This window comes from Aythya fuligula, chromosome 4 (genome assembly GCF_009819795.1).
Source record: "Aythya fuligula isolate bAytFul2 chromosome 4, bAytFul2.pri, whole genome shotgun sequence".
NCBI lineage: Eukaryota > Metazoa > Chordata > Aves > Anseriformes > Anatidae > Aythya > Aythya fuligula.
This window is the reverse complement of record NC_045562.1, coordinates 74,980,281-74,990,546: the sequence shown is the minus strand read 5'-3', so window position 1 is coordinate 74,990,546 and position 10,266 is coordinate 74,980,281.

Below are 10,266 nucleotides of genomic sequence, written 5' to 3'. Positions count from 1 at the left end.
TACTACAGAAGGGGCTGCTAATTGCAGCCTGTGCTTAAGGCCACTTTAACCTAAGCTGTCCATGCTCGTGGTTTTGGGTTTTGTTTATTATTTTATTTTATTTTATTTGCATTTAGTTTATTTATTTATTTTACATTTATTTTATTTTTTATTTTTATTTTATGTTTATTTTATTTCTAAATTATTTTGTTTTATTTTATTTTACATTAATTTTATTTTTTATTTATTTTCTTTTTCTTCTCTTCTCTTCTCTTCTCTTCTCTTCTCTTCTCTTCTCTTCTCTTCTCTTCTCTTCTCTTCTCTTCTCTTCTCTTCTCTTCTCTTCTCTTCTCTTCTCTTCTCTTCTCTTCTCTTCTCTTCTCTTCTCTTCTCTTCTCTTTTCCATTTAGTTTATTTATTCATTTTGCATTTATTTGTTATTTTTAACATTTTATTTATTTACTTCACAATATTTTTATTTTATGTTTATTTTTTGTTTTATTTCTAAATTACTTTATTTCATTTTATTTTACATTAATTTTATTTTTTATTTTATTTTATTTTATTTTATTTTATTTTATTTTATTTTATTTTATTTTATTTTATTTTATTTTATTTTATTTTATTTTATTTTATTTTATTTTATTTTATTTATTTATTTTAACTTTTGAAGTATTTACTCTTGCTCACGGCTCTTCCCTGAGGCATCTCCAGTACCTCCACATCTTTCTCCCTCGGTGGATACCCAGGCAGGCCGTAGGATCCAGCAGCTCCCATAACTGATAACAAATCACAACATCACAGGGTTATTTAGTCTGAAAGGGACCCCTTGAGGTCATTCTCAGCTCTCCTCCAGAGGTTAAATGACCAGGTCCCTAAACCTGCCCAAGGTCCCATTCTTTTCTGTGAAATCCCAAGAACTTCTGGCATAGACAGACTTGAAGGAGACCCTACAGAAGTGCTGGAGAGGGGAGACCCTTGTCTCAGCCTCGCCTCCTGCCTGGTGTTAGCAGCGTTAAACACTTGGAGAGGGTTTGGGGAAATCACTGCAACGACAAAGGGGTTGGAAAACATTTCCCTAATGACTCGGACATTTAGCTTAATAAGTGAGGGATGCCAATGCTGCATCAAAACCCACCTTACATTGGGGTGGGTGCTTTATGGCTCGAGTCCTGGTTGGAGTCACTCCTGCAGAGGGGTTTTGGGGTGCTGAGCCGACACCAGATGGCAGCATATGACCAGAAAACTGCTCAGCCTTTCTCTGAAGCTCTGTGAGATGTTCCAGGGATGGGTGCCTGGAGAGCAGCTTTTCTCCTCGCATCTTCCCTCCCCAACCATCCTCTGCGACCCCATTAAAAGCAAGTGCTGGGCCGCTGGTGGCTTGCTGAGCCCGAAGTCCATCCAAGTGGGGCTTTCCCCTTAATTTTTTTGGCTGCAAGTTTGGGTCCCTTCAGAAAGTGACAGCAAAATGAGAGCTGAAAAACCACAGCCCTTTCCCTGTGCCACTTCCTAATGAAGCTCTTCATCTACCTGGGGAGGGAAAGGGTCCCACCACGGTGGTCCTGGCTCCATCATTTCACTAAAACCAGGGGCAGTGAGACCAGCACCACGGTCCCATCTACTCCATAAATGTTTTTGAGCCTCTCTAAGCTCTGGAGGGCTCGGTTTGGGGCAGAGGATCAGACCTTCATCATCTTGGGAGGCTGGGGGCTCACCCCAGGTTTGCTGCTGGATTATCCAACTAATATGTGATGTCCACCCCTGTGTGCACTTGGAGGTGGAGCCCAGCATCGCAGTGAAAAACCTGCTTTAGCATCTTTTGGTGGGCTGCCAATCCATTCCATGTTGACCTGGATATCTCCTGGGGTTGTCCACAAAGAGCTGCCCCTGCTGGGAGGCTGAGCCTTGCTGTTTCCCCACCAGTCTGGGAGAACCTGGGGCTGTGGTTTTGGAAATGCGTGCTGAAACCCACCTGGGAGCACCAGAGCAGGGGCTGAGGGAACTTTTTGCTGGTGGCTCGAGCTGTCCCTTTGCCTTGATTTTGATTTATCCAGTGGTATTTGTACTTCCCACATGGGAGAGACTGCAAGATTGAAATGGCAAACACAGACCCCCCCAGCTTGCTCAGGAGAAAGTGTCTCCATCAGCTTCATATTGTACATGCTGGAGGGAGCAATCACGTTCCTATTTCCCTGTAGCACCTTGAAAGACGGGATGGGCCCTCCCCATGGGTCTGTCTAGTCTGGTATTTGATTTCCAGCAGCAACCAGACCCAGGCATCTCAGAAGAGAGGTGGAGCAAAGCCCAGCTGCTTTCAGATTTTAACCTGATCCCTGGTAGAGCCTGGAGTCAGCTCTGACCTGGCAGAGCTGCCCTTACGTTCCTCAGTCTGCCCGTGATGGAGAGCCTAGGGAGCATCTTTCTGCGTCTTCTTCCCAGTGGTGCAAATATTTTTCTCATTTTCCACCGGATTTATGGGTCTCCCTCTTCCTCCTGCACTGAGATGCTCCAGATCCTGTGCAAATGAAATGAGGGAGAAACTGAGCTGGGATACCTTGGTTGGCCATCCCCAGGGGTGTCTCTATCCTTCTCTGCTCTTCTTCTGCTGCATCTCCTCTCCATTAACATCCTCGTCAAGGCTCCTGGGGTCCCTGCACATCGAGCACTTTGCAAACAGCGAAACCGAGAGCTGGTGATCCAGCCTGCTACGAAATTAGTGTGGGCCTCTGGGCTTTCTGGATGCTTTCACTCCTAGCGGGGCTGATTAGGGGGTGTGGGAGTGCGTGTGGGGGTGTTTGAGCATCTCCCAGGCTTCCAGCTAATGCGGTGTCCTCCTTTGAACTAAAGATCCAGGTGGATCTTTACTTCAGCCTGAACCTGGGGACAGGTCCTGCTGAGCTGATGGGGCTCCTCTGCTCCTGGGGGTGGCCGAGGAGAGGTGATATTGTAGGAAAACAGCTTGGGGGGCTGCAGCTGGCTTCTTTCCCCCCGTGACAACTACAGGAAGAGCTGGCCAGGGCACCAGGGTTGGTTTAGGTCCTGTCTTTGAGGCAGGATGCTCGTGGCTCACTGGGAGGTGGGCACCACGCTTGTGGTGCAGCTGACAAGGGCTCCTTGCCCTGGAGCAACTCTTGGCATCTCCCCGTGCCTCAATTCCCCTTGGTTTGTGAAATGCAGCCTCCTTTTGCTGTCCCACCCATGCCTTCGCTTCCCCCTTTGCCCTGGGGTATGGGATCCACACCAAGAGGAGACCAGATCCAGACCCACAACATCTCCATGGCCTTTTGGGGCTCTCCAAGGCTGCAGGTAGACACAGAAGAAGATCAAAACAAAGAGAGGGGGCAGTGGATAGTCCCCAGGTCTGAAAGGCTGCCACTGAACTGCAGATACTGGGAGACTTTCCTGGAGTGCACTGAGAGGTCACCGCAGGACAAGAAGTGTCCTTGGTTCCCTGGGGCTTGAATTTCAGCGTGCACCACTCTTGCAGGAACGTCTGTGTGTGCCCCGTCCCTGTCCCCGTCCCCTGGGAATCAGCAGAGTGACATTGCCCAGATGAAAACATCTTCCTTTTGTTTTTCTCGTGTGATGCTGAGTCTTGGAGGGGAGAGATGAGGGGGACGGGGACTGAGGTGGGAGCGGGCAGCCACCAGCAACCAACTCACAGAGCTGCAGGAGCTGTTTGTTTTCCCTTGTTTTGGGAAAAACACACTCCCCACCCCTCCAAAAAAAAAAAAAAAAAAAGAAAAAGAAAAAGGGAAGAAAAAAGGCAGTGAGGCGGTTAATGAAGAGGCTCCTGCAGCCAAGGACGTTGAACCATTCATCATTTTCCAGCACCTTTTCTTTCCTTTTACTTTATTTGTCTTTGGCAGAAGGCGATCGCTCTCCCCGCCCGCTCCTGCCGTTCGTGGGGCTGATAGATCTCTCCTTGGAGCCAAGAATGGTCCCATTAAAAATGAAAGTACGAAGCACAGCTTGATTTTAATTCCCTGCGTCAACATTTCTCTATATGCAGGGGGAAATAAATTTATAACGTTACACACACGCATGCTGAAGACTTGGGGTCCTGTTGAGTGCTGTCACTGAAGTGTTGCCTAAAGCTGATGCCGTATCTCTCTAATTTCCAAGGATTTTTTTAAAGAAGTGCCTTTCAAGTCCCAGCACTAAGAAGTACAAAGCGAGCTCGGGGATGGAGCACTTCTGTGTCAGCAGCGTCAAAGCAGGATGCGGCTCCCCCGTGCCAACTTTCCTTTCTGTTTTAAATCATTTCTCGGAGAAATAAATGAAGGAATCGATGCAAGTTGAGGCAGCGTTTGGAGTGGAGGAGGAACCCTGTCCTGTGGCTTCCCAGTGATGTGGCACCTGGATGCAAAGAAACTGCTCCTGCCATCCCCCTGGGTTTGAAGAATTTAGGTGGGTGAGGAGGGGGCAATACCTGGGTACCAGAAAAAGTGTTCAAGGAGCCTGCTTTAGTCCCAGATGCTCAGCTGAGATGAACAAAGTGTTCCGAAGAAGTAAAATCAGGAATTTGGAGGTTGTGGAATTGGAGGGGAAAACGCTGCATCATGGTCTCAAACCCACTGCATGAGAGCCGGGTGTCCTGCTCCTGGCACCAGGTGAGGTGGATGAATGGAGGAGGAGCTGATTAATGAAAGCTCCCCAGATTGCTGCCTTGAGAAATGCACCTCAGGGTGCTTTGACAGCCCTCTTCACAACATGACCACGGACGACATGCTCCAAGATGCTTGCAGAGGGCAGCGATGACCGACCAGGGGCTGAATTGTGCCGATGGTGCCCAGGAGGATGGTTGGGTTTGTGGCCATCCCACAGCCACAAAGCACTGAGCTGGTGGGACACTTGTCCAGGGACAAGGGGCTCCTTATTGCTATTTCTGCTGCTTCTTTCATTCCCCAAGGTCCCGAGGCCAGTGGCACACAGCAGCCTTCATTGTGTCATTAAATTCCCCTACCTGCAGAACCAAGTGGCCACCAGCAAACTCTCTGCTGGGCTGATGGGATGGGCCATACGTGAATTTTATAGGACCATGGTGAGGCCAAATTTGTGCCAGGAGGCACCAACAATTCAGCAGTGTGAGTTCAATCCAGAATTAACGTCACTGGTACACACACAGCTTTGGGGACTGAGCTGGAAAGAAACCATCTCTGCAGCTCTCCTCAACCCAGGGTGCTCCTTCTCGCAGCACCCAAACACCAAATAATCCTTGAGGTGCCCAAGGGCCAGGATCCAGCCTTATGAGCTGCTCTGCTGGCTATGCTCAGTGAGTCCAAACTGAGCCATGTCTAGAATAAAAAGCTTGATTTTCCCCTTGGCATAAAAACAACAACATTTTTTTTTCAACCATTTTCCTTCTCCTCCACTTGGTTGGGCTTAGACCCCCTGCCTGCCCTTTCCACGACTGCAAAACCAACTTTAGTCATTCTTTGAGTTTCAAATCACTCTTGGCATGATTATTTTTTCACCGTGCTGTCTTCTCAGCAGAGGTTTTCCTAGGAGGGTTTTGCGTGTGTGAGGCTTTTGTCTGGCAAGCATCTCCGGACCGAGTCGAGGTTTTAGCGTCCGTTCCTGTGGCCGGCCTCTGTGGAGCTCTGCAGTTGGGCACTTCATTAGCAGCAGTCATGCAGCTTGGTCTTTGCATGTTTTTCAGTTTTATACCAGCAGTGAAAATAACTCAGTTCCCTTTGAAGGAGCTCTTTTAAATTTTTTTTTTTTAAATTATTATTATTTTTTATTTCTTCTCCTTTAGAGAAGAAGCAGAAGAAAATCAATTTAAACAAGATGCAGAAAGGTTTCGAAACGCAGTCTTAATCAAGTCAGCTTTGCCTCCGATCATCCTCTGGCTCAGCTCTGAACCACCCCCCAAACCTGGCAGCTAATGACAAAAGGAAATCAGTGATGACACACTTTGAAATACTTGGCATTGAGTGACATGCACAACATTTTTTAAAAAAAAAAAAAACAAAAACAAAAACCAACACATAAAACAATTGGCTGGAGAAAATTCTCCATCAAACTTCAGAAAACGCATTGTTTTCTGGTGTGGGAAATAGCTTTTCTGGTGTGTCTTGTTAGAGAACGGGCCCTTGAGCATAGCCAAATTGAGCCTTGCTGTATTTTCAGAAGAGCTTTGTGACCTGCTGGCTGGCCCTTTTGGCTGTGGAGTGGTCTCAGCAGCATCACACTGTGTCTGGACCTTGATAATGTGCAGAGAGCTCCTTGGAGGGGTTCCAAGCAGTGGCTGTGATGTTGCCTCTCCTTGAGACCCCAGGTTTGCTGAAAACCACCCCAGGGCGAAAGCAGCCTCTGATGGAGATCCTTGGGAGCTACAGAGCTCTGTGACCCTCAGGGTGGGACAAGGCCCTCTCTGGGTTTGCAGAAGAACAAATCTCATCCATTCCCAAGAATCCCCGAGGGGCTGGTTGGAAAGGAGCTCCAACTGAGCTCCGAAGGGCTCAGAAGCTTTTTTATTTCCAGGAAAATTCAGGGGCTGACTGCACTTAGTGCCCGGTCAGCTCTAACCTCAGTGCCACATGCTAAAACGGGGCTGTTCCAGCTCTGCTGGTGGTGATTTTATTTTTATTTTTTACCATCACAGATCTGCCTTGACCAAACCCCAAGGCCTCAAAGATCTAGCTGTGCCCCATCCACCTCCAGAATAACATCACCCTTCCCCTCCTTACAGCTACAAGGGGAGCTCTTGCATTTAGGGCCCTGCTTGCTGCAAGGAGGGCCGAGCAGGCTTTGCGCAAGCACTGGAGCTAGGTGGACTCTGTCCTTTCTCCTTGATCCCTAATGACCAGCAAAACTCAGCCCGGCGTGAAAGCAGGAGAGGGATGATTTGCAGCAGAATACCAATTTCGCTGATTATACGCTGCGCCGACACACCATCAGCACGAGGGGGGCAGCTGATGGGCTCGGCAGCGCCGGGCGCTTAACGTGCCGCCTTGTTTTTGCCTTGCTGTCATCTCGTGGCATTAATGGCTTCGCTGCTAGATTGCATGACCCCAAAGGACAGCCAGCTCCCTCCTTCTTTCCTCTGCCTTCCTTCGCTCCCCGTGCCTGCGCGCGGCCGTGCGCCTTTAATGGCAGGCTTTGTTTTAATGGAATCTCAATGACACGTCTGCAAGGACAGAGAAACCACAAGCACCCGGTGAATTATTTTGGCTCTCCCTTGATAAGCTGGTGACCTGTTCCAGCAGTGAAGCCGGGGGGCTATTGATTCGGCTCAGGGCAATTGTGTGGGGTTTTGCTGAATTGGCTTGGCACCTTGGCCGGAGATTGCACCTATTTTCCCGACAGGAATGAAAAGCTGCTGAGCATTTCTGTCTGCCTGCCTCCCAGCAGGACTGCGAGATGAGGAACTGCTCCAGGAAGGGTTAGGGTGTCAGATAAATACTGCAGGGCTTCCCAGTTGTAGGCCTTAATTCATCATCACCATTGAATTCATCACAAGAGATGGTTCCTGGGTTGGGTGAGCCAAGATCTCCCTCATCCCCAGGAGCAGAAATATGTCCTAGCTGAGTCCTGCTGTCCACATAGGAACAAGACATGAGCATGCACTGTGCCACCTTTCTTTCTAAGCAGAAAAAAAAGCCTTGTGCATGGTTCAGAGGTAAATCCTGGATGGTTTCAGAGGGGCCCCTTGCAGGAATACAGCCTCAGGAAGGGCAGGGGAAAGCCCCAGTTTGGGGCAGGGGCAACCAGGCAGCTCCAGCAGAACGGACCCTGCAGGCACACAGCTCCTCTCGTGCTTGTGTCTTCCTCCTAAGAGGTCAGGGAAAGTGACAGGGTTTGTCGTGACCACTCTGAAATTCATGGTATTGGGTCCCTCCCCAGTTCTCTGCTGAGATCCCTGTACCCGGAGTGGTTTTGGGGCAGCACATGGGTGTGCTCCAGGACCAGTCTCTGTGAGTGGTTTATGAACCAGGGCAGATCCACCTCTACCTGAGATTCAAGGGATTTTGTGCAAACCACAAAGCTGGGCCCTGGTTCTGACACCAGCTCAGGGTAACGTGGCCCTTGTCTGGTCCCTGCTGGCCTCCTGGTGTCTCCTGAGCCCACTCATCTGATCTTACACCTATGGCATCACTGATGTGTCCTCCATGTGCTGCTCCAGGAGGCTCTGCAGATGTCTTCCACACCCTTCAGCATCTCAAGATGCCAATGTTCAGGCACTTCAGCATCTCAAGTCGCCTATTTTCAGGCAACTGGAGAGGGTCTTTGGTCTCCACTGCCTGTAACTGTAGGAGCACAGACACTTACTCTTAGGTACTGAGATCTGTGTGTTTCCATCCATCTGCTAATCCTGCCTAGGGATTCAGTGTATTGTTAATAACGTGGCTAGCAGGGGAGGAGGGAAGTGTCTCAATTTTCAGGCTTATTCAGCCTTGAAAATACCATCGCTGCGCTGTTGGGGAACGGCGGTGGCGTAGCTGCTTGCAAAGTGCCTCGGGATAAGTGGGTGCTTCGGGTAGCAAGGCAAGGAGATGGAGATCCCACAGCAGAACTTGGTCCTGGGTGAGCCAACAGCAGTGGTCCCCCACCAAATAATTCCAAGACCAAACTTCCAACACCAAATAATTCGAACACCAAATAATTCACCACCAAATAATTCCAAGAGGAATTATTTGGTGGTGAATAGTTGCATACCCCTCTTCTTCATCAGCTCAGTCAATAACAACAGCCCACGATGTTCCTCCCTCCCTTCACTGGGGGCTCCTTCCTTTCTCTTTTGTCTTCAACTTCCAGATTCCTCTGAAACCTCGGAAAGCAAAGATCCCTGCTCTCTGTCCTTATCTACAAGGTGAAAGGAGGGAGAAATTGTCTTCTGCCTCCGGGAAGATAAGTCACGTTGGACTCTTCCTCTTTAGAAAACTCTCTAATGCCATTTATCAATTAATTACTGGGTTGCATTTATGCCCATTAATTCCCCTCACTGTCTTTCATTTTTGGAAATGTCTGTGCAACTCAGGATCTAATTGTCCTGGTCTTTCATTGCTTTCTTTCTCATTTTCAAGTTAAGTGGATGCCAGAGCCTTCTAAGGCTGCTCTTGTATTTCCCTTGCAGATGCCTCTGGCCCCCCTTCCCCTCCACCCTGGTCGTGCTCAAAAAGGATTTGGCTGGGTGTTTGTGGGGGGAGTGGATTAAACTGTGTGGCCCGAGCTCTGAATCCTAATTCTGCTCCTGAAACAATCAGAGAAGCATTTTCACCTGGAAGTTTTTACACCAAAAAGTTTTTTGTTTTTACTTTCAGGTCACCTGCTAGATGCTGGGGTTTTGTATCAATCTTGGCTCATTGTTTGGGTCCAAATAACCAAAACGGACAATTTTGAAAGGAAAAGCTTCTATTTAACTATTTTTTTTTCTTCTCTCCAAACAGTTTCACGTCTCCCTTTGAAACAATATTTCACTTGCTTCACTTCAACTTAAAACACAGAAGTATTTATTTTAAATGGAAAGAAGTTCCCACCTAAACAAAAATGGACTTATTTTGTTCAAATGATTTGCCAGAGAGAAATTGAAAAGTATACCTTTCAGATAGGTCCAAAAAATTTATTTCTTCAGCTCAACCACTTAATCATAGAGCTTTTCTCGCCCCCCACCCCACAATCACCATCCCTGATGCCACTGGGATGAGTAGAAATGTTGCCATTTAAGCCTTTTTTTTTTTTTTTTTGGCAGGGAAGGATTTTCTCATCTTTCTGGTGTTAACCAGCTTTTTGAGACGTGAGCAGGGTCAGTCCCCCGGGACAACATGCAAATTCAGCAAGAGCTCAGATTTTCAGGCTCCTTTTCCCAGGGTGCCCAGTGGGTTTTTGGATGCCATTGTATTGAAAGCCAATTAGAAGAAAATCTTTTGTAAAAGCCCTGGCTTTGAATGGAAAGAAGAGGGACGTGAATTTGCTAATGCACCGGAATCCTCTTGGTTCCTACTGAGATAGAGCTGGGTCTGGTGGGCACAGACGTGCACGTGTCACAGTCCAGGTGGAGATGAGATGTAATGAACAAAGAGAGCTTCCTTTTACGGTGTTTTCACCCCAAACCATGGGTGGGCGGTTGCTTTTGTGTCCCCAGTGGGTCAAGGAGCTATGAGAACTTTTAAATAGGAACAAACGGGCATTTCTCAGCAGAGGTCTTGATGCATCAGATACCTGAAGCAAGGCAGTGAAACCAGGAGCCTAAAGCAGGGGACATTTGGGGCTTATCCCCTGCCAGCAGGAGGGTGGTTGAGCACAAATCCATGCTGGGGCCACAGGGCAGATGTCCCTGGT